This window comes from Ixodes scapularis, unplaced genomic scaffold (assembly GCF_016920785.2).
Source record: "Ixodes scapularis isolate PalLabHiFi unplaced genomic scaffold, ASM1692078v2 ptg001612l_1___fragment_1__unscaffolded, whole genome shotgun sequence".
NCBI classification, from domain to species: Eukaryota; Metazoa; Arthropoda; class Arachnida; order Ixodida; family Ixodidae; genus Ixodes; species Ixodes scapularis.
The window spans coordinates 836,999-853,321 of NW_024610176.1; positions in this window are offsets into that span (position 1 = coordinate 836,999).

The following is a 16,323-nucleotide window of genomic DNA, read 5'->3' on the forward strand; positions in this document are numbered from 1 at the left end:
CTTGAACAGGATTCAAGTAAATCCTTCGTTATTTTTAACGCAACGTCTCCGTCTCGTTCCTCGCGCCTCACAGTGAGTCCGTCCACCAGGCCGTGGACCTATCGTGTGGTCAGCGGTCCTAAACAAAATTATAAATTTTATTTTATAAAATTTACTGTTAATGTATTTATTGTTAATTTTCCGAACCTGCGACACTGTCCTAAAGCATACTGTCTGTCATAACTAGAATTTATTAATGCCAAATTGACTGACACTCAAGACGAGAAAATTGCACCTCAAAGGGCCCCTGAAAAAAATATGTTTAAACAGTTTGTAAGCGACACAAGTCTCAAAAAATAAATTTTACGAAAAACATTTTTAGAGCAATATTGACGGCGCGAGATTAATTTCAAATTCTGCGCAGAAAGTCCATGACGTCATGTAATGATAATACGCACTTTCCGCCTCAATAAGATGGTCCTACATTTTGTCCACCTGAACGCGATGGCCAAGGCAATCCACCTCACCCCCCCCCCCCCCCCCCGTACCCGAAATGCTGAGAAAACAAGTAGAAAGGACATGACTACCGATTGAATCGCGTAATCACTAACTGTTTGTTTGGGTACGTCAGCGCGCAGCCTGTGAAGATGGCTAATCCCTTCATTTACCACATACAGGTCATCCTGTTATCGCGGCGCACTCGGAAATCTACGCGGAAACACCAAGCAAATCTTCGACAGACTATCACCAAGGATCGCTGTGTCACCTCCCGATCGTCATGCAAGACCCAAACAAGAACGCAGCGCCGTCTACAGGAACCAGCACCCATATAAGAGAGCCGTCGACAGAGCGGCACTTCAGTAGGCACGTCAGCGCGCAGTCTCTGAAGTTGGCTAATCCCTTCATTAACCACATGCAGGTCTTCCTGCTTTTCGCGGCGCACTCGGAAATCTACGCGGAAACACCAAGCAAATCTTCGACAGACTATAACCATGGATCGCTGTGTCACCTCCCGATCGTCATGCAAAACCCAAACAAGAACGCAGCGCCGTCTACAGGAACCAGCACCCATATAAGAGAGCCGTCGACCGAGCGGCACTTTAGTAGGCACGTCAACGCGCAGTCTGTGAAGTTGGCTAATCCCTTCATTTACCACATGCAGGTCATCCTGCTTATCGCAGCACACTCGGAAATCTACGCGGAAACACCAAGCAAATCTTCGACAGGCTATCACCAAGGATCGCTGTGTCACCTCCCGATCGTCATGCAGGACCGAAACAAGAACGCAGCGCCGTCTACAGGAACCAGCACCCATATAAGAGAGCCGTCGACCGAGCGGCACTTCAGTAGGCACGTCAGTGGGCAGCCTGTGAAGATGGCTAATCCCTTCATTTACCACATGCAGGTCTTCCTGCTTTTCGCGGCGCACTCAGAAATCTACGCAGAAACACCAAGCAAATCTTCGACAGACTATCACCATGGATCGCTGTGTCACCTCCCGATCGTCATGCAAAACCCAAACAAGAACGCAGCGCCGTCTACAGGAACCAGCACCCATATAAGAGAGCCGTCGACCGAGCGGCACTTCAGTAAACACGTCAGCGCGCAGCCTGGAAAGATGGCTAATCCCTTTATTTACCACATGCAGGTCATCCTGCTTATCGCGGCGTACTGAGAAATCTACGCAGAAACACCAAGCAAATCTTCGACAGACTATAACCAAGGATCGCTGTGTCACCTCCCGATCGTCATGCAGGACCGAAACAAGAACACAGCGCCGTCTACAGAAACCAGCACCCATATAAGAGAGTCGTCGACCGAGCGGCACTTCACTAGGCACGTCAGCGCGCAGTCTGTGAAGTTGGCTAATCCCTACATTTACCACATGCAGGTCATCCTGCTTATCGCGGCGCACTCGGAAATCTACGCGGAAACACCAAGCAAATCTTCGACAGACTATAACCAAGGATCGCTGTGTCACCTCCCGATCGTCATGCAAGACCCAAACAAGAACGCAGCGCCGTCTACAGAAACCAGCACCCATATAAGAGAGCCGTCGACCGAGCGGCACTTCAGTAGGCACGTCAGCGCGCAGCCTGTGAAGTTGGCTAATCCCTTCATTTACCACGTGCAGGTCTTCCTGCTTTTCGCGGCGCACTCAGAAATCTACGCAGAAACACCAAGCAAATCTTCGACAGACTATCACCATGGATCGCTGTGTCACCTCCCGATCGTCATGCAAAACCCAAACAAGAACGCAGCGCCGTCTACAGAAACCAGCACCCATATAAGAGAGCCGTCGACCGAGCGCCACTTCACTAGGCACGTCAGCGCGCAGTCTGTGAAGTTGGCTAATCCCTTCATTTACCACATGCAGGTCATCCTGCTTATCGCGGCGCACTCGGAAATCTACGCAGAAACACCAAGCAAATCTTCGACAGACTATCACCAAGGATCGCTGTGTCACCTCCCGATCGTCATGCAAGACCCAAACAAGAACGCAGCGCCGTCTACAGAAACCAGCACCCATATAAGAGAGCCGTCGACCGAGCGGCACTTCAGTAGGCACGTCAGCGCGCAGCCTGTGAAGTTGGCTAATCCCTTCATTTACCACGTGCAGGTCTTCCTGCTTTTCGCGGCGCACTCAGAAATCTACGCAGAAACACCAAGCAAATCTTCGACAGACTATCACCATGGATCGCTGTGTCACCTCCCGATCGTCATGCAAAACCCAAACAAGAACGCAGCGCCGTCTACAGAAACCAGCACCCATATAAGAGAGCCGTCGACCGAGCGCCACTTCACTAGGCACGTCAGCGCGCAGTCTGTGAAGTTGGCTAATCCCTTCATTTACCACATGCAGGTCATCCTGCTTATCGCGGCGCACTCGGAAATCTACGCAGAAACACCAAGCAAATCTTCGACAGACTATCACCAAGGATCGCTGTGTCACCTCCCGATCGTCATGCAAGACCCAAACAAGAACGCAGCGCCGTCTACAGAAACCAGCACCCATATAAGAGAGCCGTCGACCGAGCGGCACTTCACTAGGCACGTCAGCGCGCAGTCTGTGAAGTTGGCTAATCCCTTTATTTACCACATGCAGGTCATCCTGCTTATCGCGGCGTACTCAGAAATCTACGCGGAAACACCAAGCAAATCTTCGACAGACTATAACCAAGGATCGCCGTGTCACCTCCCGATCGTCATGCAGGACCGAAACTAGAACGCAGCGCCGTCTACAGGAACCAGCACCCATATAAGAGAGCCGTCGACCGAGCGGCACTTCACTAGGCACGTCAGCGCGCAGCCTGTGAAGATGGCTAATCTCTTTATTTACCACATGCAGGTCATCCTGCTTATTGCGGCGTACTCAGAAATCTACGCGGAAACACCAAGCAAATCTTCGACAGACTATAACCAAGGATCGCTGTGTCACCTCCCGATCGTCATGCAGGACCAAAACAAGAACGCAGCGCCGTCTGCAGGAACCAACACCCATATAAGAGAGCCGTCGACCGAGCGGCACTTCACTAGGCACGTCAGCGCGCAGCCTGTGAAGACGCCTAATCCCTTCATTTAGCACATGCAGGTCATCCTGCTTATCGCGGCGTACTCAGAAATCTACGCAGAAACACCAAGTAAATCTTCGACAGACTATAACCAAGGATCGCTGTGTCACCTTGTGGGCAACCCGGCGATTCCAAGCGGTTGGCCCAGGCTGCCCCTCCGACAATCATAAGTGGTCATCTTGGCCACGAGGGGGCCAAGGGCAACTGGCCACGCGAGCGGCGCTCCGCCGCTGATAAAAGGCCGTCGCAGCGGATGCGCGGGGGCTGTTGGGATCGCGGCGCAGGCGATAGCGGTCATTAAATGTTTACGTGTTGTTGAACCGGTGTGCTGTGCCATTCTCCGAGACGGGTAGCAGCAAGGGAAATCCCACACTGGCGCCCAGACGTGATATGCTGCTCGTCTGGGAGGATGGCAGCAAACTGGGTTCGTTCTTACGTTTTACATAGTCAATTTTGCGTTCCTGAGTTTGCCCAAAGTTGAGGGGGCGTTTCTTCGGAAGCCCACGTTCATCGAACTGCGCAAGTCTCCACTACAACATGATGCCATCTACAGAGGACGCCGACAGAAACGTGAGTGAGGACGACCTTTTGACGCTCGGTGCACTCGCGGATAACGCCGCCAGTGACATAAAACCAGACGCTAAGCCTGCAGTCTCAGTCCCGCTAGACGCATCATTAGAGGGTGGTCTGGAAGAACTAGGAGTGGCCATGACCATGCTTCTTAACATACAACGAGAGCAGATGATGCGCTCAAGACCCGCTCCTGCTGGAAGTACGCCCCCCAGGGACTTCCTAAGGCTCTCGCTTAGCGTTCCGGTTTTTTCGGGGTACGCAGATAGAAAGTCAGTTGCGATGTTCGTCTCGGAACTGCGGGACTACCAAGCTGCGTCGGGAACTGACGACGAATCCATCCTCACCCGCCTTTTGCCGGTTGCACTGACAGACAGTGCAGCACTGTGGAGGCAAAGACAAACTAAATTCACAAGTATGTCAGATTTTGAGGCACGATTTAGGATGGAGTTCCTGCCTCCGGATTACAGCGTGCGGATAAAGGACGAGGTGCGCGCGCGCACACAGCACCCGGAAGAGTCACTTATTGAGTTTGTAAGGGCTCTCCAGGGCCTGTACGATATCGCCGACGCCGCGGCACCGGACGCGGAGAAAGTACAACGCGCCATCCGCCAAAGCCACCCGCGTTTCCATCCCCATCTCAGGGGACGTACCTTTACGAATTTAGACGAGATGGCACGGGAGGCAATCACCATCCAGGCCGACATCCTCGCGGAACTAAGATACCGACCCCCTCCACCGCAGAACATGACTCTGGAACCATCATTTGCGTGGTCTGGAAACGCACGTGCACATAGAGTCGAGAGAGAACAAGACGATTCCAATCAGGCGCCCGTCCCCCGAACCCCAGATCCTCGTGCATACGAATCACAAACCCTAGATCCTCGTGCATACGAATCACGGAGGTGCAGCGGCTACGAAGGCACGCAATCACAACGCTACAGCCCCTCCATTGGTCAAGATGAGTTCTTGTCCTCTGGACCGGTAACGCGGAGCTCGGGAGAGGCAAAAGAGAGCGGGACACCGCACGAAGCCGACGGGCGGGTCACGCCCTGTTGTTTTCGATGCGACCAGCCAGGACACATACACCGGGACTGCAGCGAACGGCAGCGGCCGGCTCAGACACAGGGAAACGGCTACGGCCGGCGGTGGTAAGAAATTTCTACTCTCCGCCGGCCGCGTCAAAAACACAATCCGCGAGATCGAGTCGCCGCAGCCGCCTCCGGGCCTCCCGGAGGCTCACACGGGCTCCGGGGACTGACGCTTTTCTATCCACCCTCGGTGGCCCTCCATCACTTTTTCTTCCTCATAACACTCCTCGTTGTGAGACTCCCGGCGTGTCCGATTTTCCATGGACACCCGGGCGCCCAGTTCACACCGTTCGCGGTGTTGAGACTCCCGGCGTGTTTGCTCGTGCATCGACAACCGGGCGGCCAGCTCACAACACTTTCCGTCATGAGACTCCCGGCGTGTCCGCGTTCGCGTCGACAACCGGGCGCCCAGCTCACACCGTTCGCGGTCTTGAGACTCCCGGCGTGTCTGCTCTCGCATCGACAACCGGGCGGCCAGCTCATAACACTTTCACTCTTCGTCGTGAGACTCCCGACGTGTCGGCTTTCACACCGACACCCGGGCGCCCAGCTCACACCGTTCGCGGTCTTGAGACTCCCGGCGTGCCTGCTGTTGCAGTGACACCCGGGCGGCCAGCTCACAACACTCCCCGTCATGAGACTCCCGGCGTGTCGGCTTTCACACCGACACCCGGGCGCCCAGCTCACACCGTTCGCGGTCTTGAGACTCCCGGCGTGTCTGCTCTCGCATCGACAACCGGGCGGCCAGCTCATAACACTTCCACTCTTCGTCGTGAGACTCCCGGCGTGTCGGCTTTCACACCGACACCCGGGCGCCCGGCTCACACCGTTCGCGGTCTTGAGACTCCCGGCGTGCCTGCTGTTGCAGTGACACCCGGGCGGCCAGCTCACAACACTCTCCGTCATGAGACTCCCGGCGTGTCGGCTTTCACACCGACACCCGGGCGCCCAGCTCACACCGTTCGCGTTCTTGAGACTCCCGGCGTGTCTACTTTTGCACAGACACCCGGGCGGCTAGCTCATAACACTCCTCGCCGTGAGACTCCCGGCGTGTCGGCTTTCACACCGACACCCGGGCGCCCAGCTCACACCGTTCGCGGTCTTGAGACTCCCGGCGTGCCTGCTGTTGCAGTGACACCCGGGCGGCCAGCTCACAACATTCTCCGTCATGAGACTCCCGGCGTGTCGGCTTTCACACCGACACCCGGGCGCCCAGCTCACACCGTTCGCGGTCTTGAGACTCCCGGCGTGTCTCCTTTTGCACAGACATCCGGGCGGCTAGCTCATAACACTCTTCGCCGTGAGACTCCCGGCGTGTCGGCTTTCACACCGACACCCGGGCGCCCAGCTCACACCGTTCGCGGTCTTGAGACTCCCGGCGTGCCTGCTGTTGCAGTGACACCCGGGCGGCCAGCTCACAAAATTCTCGGTCATGAGACTCCCGGCGCGTCTGCCTTTGCACTGATCCCCGGGCGTACAGCTTCCACTGTTCCCGGTCCTACGCTACCCGAAGCAACTGCATTTGAGTTGGACCCTAATGCGATTCCCTTTCAGCCAAAGGCCGGCACGATCCCCAGCGTCAGAGCCGCTTTGAAGTTCTCAACACCAAGGATGGTCGCTCTGGATGGCCGGCCGCTAATGGACTCGCACCAGCCGACGGGGGTAGGAACAACCTCACTAAACGAGGAACCGACATTGCTCATCCCAGCTGTGAGTAGAATCGAATCTACACCCAAGTCTCTTGAACCTCGTATGACTGTGAATGTACTAGGTATGCCAGTAGCCGCTCTTTTAGATACTGGAGCAAACATATCGCTTATTGGGGATGCAGTATTTGCGGAATGTAACAAGAGAAAGATACATCTTCGGTCAGCAAACGTGAAATTGCAAGTAGCATCGGGGTCCGTACTGCCTGCTGCCGGCGCAGTCAGGTTACGAATTTCCTTTCATGGTAGAAAACGAAGACAACGGTTCGTATACCTCCCAGAACTGCCGGTGCCCATGATCCTTGGTAGAGATTTTATTGCAGCGGAGCGGGTTTTGCTCGACTTTGCCCAGGCTGGATATTGGTTGGGTGGCGAAACGAAATTAACGCCGTTTACCAGACGGCAGGATTGTATTCGCGGCCAAGCGTTCCCGTTAAACTTTGCCGGGCAGATGCCTTTACTTCCAGACAGAGTGCTCAAAGCCGTGCAAAAGTGTTCCGGTGAAGACAAACAGAAGCAGCTCCAGCAATTGCTGGAACCCTTCTCGCCGATGTTCACGGAAAGACCTGGGAAAACCGATCTCCTACAGCACCGCATCGAAACCAAGGATGCACCTCCCCGGAGGTGCAATCCGAGACCCATAAGTGCTCACAAGCGCGAACTTCTTGATGCGGCGCTATTGGAAATGATCGACACAGGCGCAGTACGTCAGTCAAAAAGCCCGTGGGCTTCCCCGGTGGTCCTTGCTCCAAACAAGGACGGCACAGCAAGGCTTTGTGTTGATTACAGGCGCCTAAATGAAGTGTCAGTCAGAGACAGTTACCCGTTTCCTAGTATTTCCTCAGTAATGTATGCCCTTAGAAACGCGATTGTTTTCACAACCCACGATTGCAGCCTTCAAATCGAAGTTTATCCGGCTGATGTAAAGAAGACCGCATTCATTTGCCATAGGGGGTTGTTCGAATTCACTCGCCTTCCCTTTGGTTTGTCCAACTCTCCCGCCAGCTTTCAACGCCTAATGGACGTTGTCCTCGGTGACGCGAAGTACGAGTTTGCGATGGCGTACATGGATGACGTAGTGGTCTTTTCACGAACATTCGAGGAGCATCTCGTGCACCTTCAGATCATACTCGAACGAATGCGTCAAGCTGGCCTTACGATTCATCCAGATAAAGTCCAGTTGGCATCGCCTGTAATCAACCTTCTCGGATTTGTTGTGGATAACGGAACGCTGCGGCCGAATGAAGATAAGCTGCGCGCAATAACGGAGTACCCACCCCCTTATGACGTCAAAAGCCTACAGAGATATCTCGGGATGATTGCGTTTTATAGAGATTTTATTCCGCAATGCGCTGAGATAAATGAACCCCTGAACCGATTGCTCCGCAAAAAAACGAAATGGTGCTGGGGGCAAGAGCAGCAAACCGCATTCGCGTGTCTTTCAAGGGCTGTGACTGAAAACGCGTGTTTAAACCTGCCCGACTTGAATCGTCCGTTCGTCTTGCAGACCGACGCAAGCGATTACGGATTAGGAGCAGTCCTTCTGCAGGAACATGACAGCGTTCTTCGTCCCGTAGCTTTCGCCAGTCATACGTTAACCGGAGCGGAGCGAAACTACTCAACAACCGAAAACAGAGGACGTCTTTGATGGTCTTCGGGGGGGCCTTCCTTCGTGGTCAGCAAGGGTCTTCTCAGATGAGCGAGCACGGGTCCGACGTCAGTACTTCCGGACAGTACCGATGCAGCCATGGGGGGTGGTCTGATGATGGGAGCTGCGTCGCCGCTGTCTGGCACGAGGAACTAGAAATTAAAAACAACATGAGGCCATGGCGCGGTAGGAAAACGTAGCCGCGCACACGAAAGATGCCTGTCCCACTGTGCATGCGGGAGCGCGGACCATTTCTCTTCTCCCCCCCCCCCCCCCCCCCCAAAACACCGAAGAGGGCATGAAGAAAATACGCTTAGAACTCGTGCTACTCCCGGTCGTCTTCACCGCCGTCTCAAGCTGTACCGCGGTAGAGACGGTGTGGAATCTTCCGAGAGGTGGTCCGGATAGTCGTCATCTGGAACCTGCGACACATCTACCTCCTCGGGTTCATTGAAAGCTTTTAGGTCGGCGACATGAATAGACCCGCACACTTCACCAGATTCACAATGCACCAGCTCATAAGACAGGTTGGAGAGCTTTCTACTAACACGGTAGGGGCCATCCCACCTCTTTGCTAAAGAGGCCGTGAAGCCTCTAGCAACATCACTCAGCGGATGAGTTCGCCTCGGTACCAGATCTCCTACCTTGAACTGCAGATTTCGCCTCCCCTTGTTGTACTGGTTTGCCTGCTGCAGTCTCGAGACGTCGAGGCTCTCTCGAGCTTCACGCAGGTTCCAGATGTTTCGTTTTTGGAAGGGGGGAGATGTGTGGGCAACCTGGCGATTCCAAGCGGTTGGCCCAGGCTGCCCCTCCGACAATCATAAGTGGTCATCTTGGCCACGAGGGGGCCAAGGGCAACTGGCCACGCGAGCGGCGCTCCGCCGCTGATAAAAGGCCGTCGCAGCGGATGCGCGGGGGCTGTTGGGATCGCGGCGCAGGCGATAGCGGTCATTAAATGTTTACGTGTTGTTGAACCGGTGTGCTGTGTCATTCTCCGAGACGGGTAGCAGCAAGGTAAATCCCACAACCTCCCGATCGTCATGCAGGACCGAAACAAGAACGCAGCGCCGTCTACAGGAACCAGCACCCATATAAGAGAGCCGTCGACCGAGCGGCACTTCACTAGGCACGTCAGCGCGCAGTCTGTGAAGTTGGCTAATCCCTTTATTTACCACATGCAGGTCTTCCTGCTTATCGCGGCGTACTCGAAAATCTACGCGGAAACACCAAGCAAATCTTCGACAGACTATAACCAAGGATCGCTGTGTCACCTCCCGATCGTCATGCAGGACCGAAACAAGAACGCAGCGCCGTCTACAGGAACCAGCACCCATATAAGAGAGCCGTCGACCGAGCGGGACTTCACTAGGCACGTCAGCGCGCAGTCTGTGAAGTTGGCTAATCCCTTCATTTACCACATGCAGGTCTTCCTGCTTATCGCGGCGTACTCAGAAATCTACGCAGAAACACCAGGCAAATCTTCGACAGACCATCACCAAGGATCGCTGTGTCACCTCCCGATCGTCATGCAGGACCGAAACAAGAACGCAGCGCCGTCTACAGGAACCAGCACCCATATAAGAGAGCCGTCGACCGAGCGGCACTTCAGTAGGCACGTCAGCGCGCAGCCTGGGAAGATGGCTAATCCCTTCATTCACCACACGCAGGTCATCCTGCTTATCGCGGCGTACTCAGAAATCTACGCGGAAACACCAAGCAAATCTTCGACAGACTATAACCAAGGATCGCTGTGTCACCTCCCGATCGTCATGCAAGACCCAAACAAGAACGCAGCGCCGTCTACAGGAACCAGCACCCATATAAGAGAGCCGTCGACCGAGCGGCACTTCAGTAGGCACGTCAGCGCGCAGTCTGTGAAGTTGGCTAATCCCTTCATTTACCACATGCAGGTCATCCTGCTTATCGCGGCGCACTCAGAAATCTACGCAGAAACACCAAGCAAATCTTCGACAGACTATAACCAAGGATCGCTGTGTCACCTCCCGATCGTCATGCAGGACCGAAACAAGAACGCAGCGCCGTCTACAGGAACCAGCACCCATATAAGAGAGCCGTCGACCGAGCGGCACTTCACTAGGCACGTCAGCACGCAGTATGTGAAGTTGGCTAATCCCTTCATTTACCACATGCAGGTCTTCCTGCTTATCGCGGCGTACTCAGAAATCTACGCGGAAACACAAAGCAAATCTTCGACAGACTATCACCAAGGATCGCTGTGTCACCTCCCGATCGTCATGCAGGACCGAAACAAGAACGCAGCGCCGTCTACAGGAACCAGCACCCATATAAGAGAGCCGTCGACCGAGCGGCACTTCACTAGGCACGTCAGCACGCAGTCTGTGAAGTTGGCTAATCCCTTCATTTACCACATGCAGGTCTTCCTGCTTATCGCGGCGTACTCAGAAATCTACGCGGAAACACAAAGCAAATCTTCGACAGACTATCACCAAGGATCGCTGTGTCACCCCCCGATCGTCATGCAAGACCCAAACAAGAACGCAGCGCCGTCTACAGGAACCAGCACCCATATAAGAGAGCCGTCGACCGAGCGGCACTTCACTAGGCACGTCAGTGGGCAGCATGTGAAGATGGCTAATCCCTTCATTTTCCACATGCAGGTCATCCTGCTTATCGCGGCGTACTCAGAAATCTACGCGGAAACACCAAGCAAATCTTCGACAGACTATCACCAAGGATCGCTGTGTCACCTCCCGGTCGTCATGCAGGACCGAAACAAGAACGCAGCGCCGTCTACAGGAACCAGCACCCATATAAGAGAGCCGTCGACCGAGCGGCACTTCACTAGGCACGTCAGCGCGCAATCTGTGAAGTTGGCTAATCCCTTCATTTACCACATGCAGGTCTTCCTGCTTATCGCGGCGTACTCAGAAATCTACGCGGAAACACCAAGCAAATCTTCGACAGACTATCACCAAGGATCGCTGTGTCACCTCCCGATCGTCATGCAACACCCAAACAAGAACGCAGCGCCGTCTACAGGAACCAGCACCCATAAGAGAGAGCCGTCGACCGAGCGGCACTTCACTAGGCACGTCAGTGGGCAGCATGTGAAGATGGCTAATCCCTTCATTTTCCACATGCAGGTCATCCTGCTTATCGCGGCGTACTCAGAAATCTACGCGGAAACACGAAGCAAATCTTCGACAGACTATCACCAGGGATCGCTGTGTCACCTCCCGATCGTCATGCAAGACCCAAACAAGAACGCAGCGCCGTCTACAGGAACCAATACCCATATAAAAGAGCCGTCGACCGAGCGGCACTTCACTAGGCACGTCAGCGCGCAGTCTGTGAAGTTGGCTAATCCCTTCATTTACCACATGCAGGTCATCCTGCTTATCGCGGCGCACTCAGAAATCTACGCAGAAACACCAAGCAAATCTTCGACAGACTATAACCAAGGATCGCTGTGTCACCTCCCGATCGTCATGCAGGACCGAAACAAGAACGCAGCGCCGTCTACAGGAACCAGCACCCATATAAGAGAGCCGTCGACCGAGCGGCACTTCACTAGGCACGTCAGCACGCAGTCTGTGAAGTTGGCTAATCCCTTCATTTACCACATGCAGGTCTTCCTGCTTATCGCGGCGCACTCAGAAATCTACGCAGAAACACCAAGCAAATCTTCGACAGACTATAACAAAGGATCGCTGTGTCACCTCCCGATCGTCATGCAGGACCGAAACAAGAACGCAGCGCCGTCTACAGGAACCAGCACCCATATAAGAGAGCCGTATACCGAGCGGCACTTCACTAGGCACGTCAGCACGCAGACTGTGAGGTTGGCTAATCCCTTCATTTACCACATGCAGGTCTTCCTGCTTATCGCGGCGCACTCAGAAATCTACGCAGAAACACCAAGCAAATCTTCGACAGACTATCACCATGGATCGCTGTGTCACCTCCCGATCCTCATGCAAGACCCAAACAAGAACGCAGTGCCGTCTACAGGAACCAGCACCCATATAAGTGAGCCGTCGACCGACCGGCGCTTCACTAGGCACGTCAGCGCGCAGTCTGTGAAGTTGGCTAATCCCTTCATTTACCACATGCAGGTCATCCTGCTTATCGCGGCGTACTCAGAAATCTACGCAGAAACACCAAGCAAATCTTCGACAGACTATAACCAAGGATTGCTGTGTCACCTCCCGATCGTCATGCAGGACCGAAACAAGAACGCAGCGCCGTCTACAGGAACCAGCACCCATATAAGAGAGCCGTCGACCGAGCGGGACTTCACTAGGCACGTCAGCGCGCAGTCTGTGAAGTTGGCTAATCCCTTCATTTACCACATGCAGGTCTTCCTGCTTATCGCGGCGTACTCAGAAATCTACGCAGAAACACCACGCAAATCTTCGACAGACCATCACCAAGGATCGCTGTGTCACCTCCCGATCGTCATGCAGGACCGAAACAAGAACGCAGCGCCGTCTACAGGAACCAGCACCCATATAAGAGAGCCGTCGACCGAGCGGCACTTCAGTAGGCACGTCAGCGCGCAGCCTGGGAAGATGGCTAATCCCTTCATTCACCACACGCAGGTCATCCTGCTTATCGCGGCGTACTCAGAAATCTACGCGGAAACACCAAGCAAATCTTCGACAGACTATAACCAAGGATCGCTGTGTCACCTCCCGATCGTCATGCAAGACCCAAACAAGAACGCAGCGCCGTCTACAGGAACCAGCACCCATATAAGAGAGCCGTCGACCGAGCGGCACTTCAGTAGGCACGTCAGCGCGCAGTCTGTGAAGTTGGCTAATCCCTTCATTTACCACATGCAGGTCATCCTGCTTATCGCGGCGCACTCAGAAATCTACGCAGAAACACCAAGCAAATCTTCGACAGACTATAACCAAGGATCGCTGTGTCACCTCCCGATCGTCATGCAGGACCGAAACAAGAACGCAGCGCCGTCTACAGGAACCAGCACCCATATAAGAGAGCCGTCGACCGAGCGGCACTTCACTAGGCACGTCAGCACGCAGTATGTGAAGTTGGCTAATCCCTTCATTTACCACATGCAGGCCTTCCTGCTTATCGCGGCGTACTCAGAAACCTACGCGGAAACACCAAGCAAATCTTCGACAGACTATCACCAAGGATCGCTGTGTCACCTCCCGATCGTCATGCAACACCCAAACAAGAACGCAGCGCCGTCTACAGGAACCAGCACCCATAAGAGAGAGCCGTCGACCGAGCGGCACTTCACTAGGCACGTCAGTGGGCAGCATGTGAAGATGGCTAATCCCTTCATTTTCCACATGCAGGTCATCCTGCTTATCGCGGCGTACTCAGAAATCTACGCGGAAACACGAAGCAAATCTTCGACAGACTATCACCAGGGATCGCTGTGTCACCTCCCGATCGTCATGCAAGACCCAAACAAGAACGCAGCGCCGTCTACAGGAACCAACACCCATATAAGAGAGCCGTCGACCGAGCGGCACTTCACTAGGCACGTCAGCGCGCAGTCTGTGAAGTTGGCTAATCCCTTCATTTACCACATGCAGGTCATCCTGCTTATCGCGGCGCACTCAGAAATCTACGCAGAAACACCAAGCAAATCTTCGACAGACTATAACCAAGGATCGCTGTGTCACCTCCCGATCGTCATGCAGGACCGAAACAAGAACGCAGCGCCGTCTACAGGAACCAGCACCCATATAAGAGAGCCGTCGACCGAGCGGCACTTCACTAGGCACGTCAGCACGCAGTCTGTGAAGTTGGCTAATCCCTTCATTTACCACATGCAGGTCTTCCTGCTTATCGCGGCGCACTCAGAAATCTACGCAGAAACACCAAGCAAATCTTCGACAGACTATAACAAAGGATCGCTGTGTCACCTCCCGATCGTCATGCAGGACCGAAACAAGAACGCAGCGCCGTCTACAGGAACCAGCACCCATATAAGAGAGCCGTCGACCGAGCGGCACTTCACTAGGCACGTCAGCACGCAGACTGTGAGGTTGGCTAATCCCTTCATTTACCACATGCAGGTCTTCCTGCTTATCGCGGCGCACTCAGAAATCTACGCAGAAACACCAAGCAAATCTTCGACAGACTATCACCATGGATCGCTGTGTCACCTCCCGATCCTCATGCAAGACCCAAACAAGAACGCAGTGCCGTCTACAGGAACCAGCACCCATATAAGTGAGCCGTCGACCGACCGGCGCTTCACTAGGCACGTCAGCGCGCAGTCTGTAAAGTTGGCTAATCCCTTCATTTACCACATGCAGGTCATCCTGCTTATCGCGGCGTACTCAGAAATCTACGCAGAAACACCAAGCAAATCTTCGACAGACTATAACCAAGGATTGCTGTGTCACCTCCCGATCGTCATGCAGGACCGAAACAAGAACGCAGCGCCGTCTACAGGAACCAGCACCCATATAAGAGAGCCGTCGACCGAGCGGCACTTCACTAGGCACGTCAGCACGCAGTCTGTGAAGTTGGCTAATCCCTTCATTTACCACATGCAGGTCTTCCTGCTTATCGCGGCGTACTCAGAAATCTACGCGGAAACACAAAGCAAATCTTCGACAGACTATCACCAAGGATCGCTGTGTCACCTCCCGATCGTCATGCAAGACCCAAACAAGAACGCAGCGCCGTCTACAGGAACCAGCACCCATATAAGAGAGCCGTCGACCGAGCGGCACTTCACTAGGCACGTCAGCACGCAGTCTGTGAAGTTGGCTAATCCCTTCATTTACCACATGCAGGTCTTCCTGCTTATCGCGGCGTACTCAGAAATCTACGCGGAAACACAAAGCAAATCTTCGACAGACTATCACCAAGGATCGCTGTGTCACCTCCCGATCGTCATGCAAGACCCAAACAAGAACGCAGCGCCGTCTACAGGAACCAGCACCCATATAAGAGAGCCGTCGACCGAGCGGCACTTCACTAGGCACGTCAGTGGGCACCATGTGAAGATGGCTAATCCCTTCATTTTCCACATGCAGGTCATCCTGCTTATCGCGGCGTACTCAGAAATCTACGCCGAAACACCAAGCAAATCTTCGACAGACTATCACCAAGGATCGCTGTGTCACCTCCCGGTCGTCATGCAGGACCGAAACAAGAACGCAGCGCCGTCTACAGGAACCAGCACCCATATAAGAGAGCCGTCGACCGAGCGGCACTTCACTAGGCACGTCAGCGCGCAGTCTGTGAAGTTGGCTAATCCCTTCATTTACCACATGCAGGTCTTCCTGCTTATTGCGGCGCACTCAGAAATCTACGCAGAAACACCAAGCAAATCTTCGACAGACTATCACCATGGATCGCTGTGTCACCTCCCGATCCTCATGCAAGACCCAAACAAGAACGCAGCGCCGTCTACAGGAACCAGCACCCATATAAGTGAGCCGTCGACCGACCGGCGCTTCACTAGGCACGTCAGCGCGCAGTCTGTGAAGTTGGCTAATCCCTTCATTTACCACATGCAGGTCTTCCTGCTTATCGCGGCGTACTCAGAAATCTACGCGGAAACACCAAGCAAATCTTCGACAGACTATCACCAAGGATCGCTGTGTCACCTCCCGATCGTCATGCAACACCCAAACAAGAACGCAGCGCCGTCTACAGGAACCAGCACCCATATAAGAGAGCCGTCGACCGAGCGGCACTTCACTAGGCACGTCAGCGCGCAGTCTGTGAAGTTGGCTAATCCCTTCCTTTACGAAATGCAGGTCATCCTGCTTATC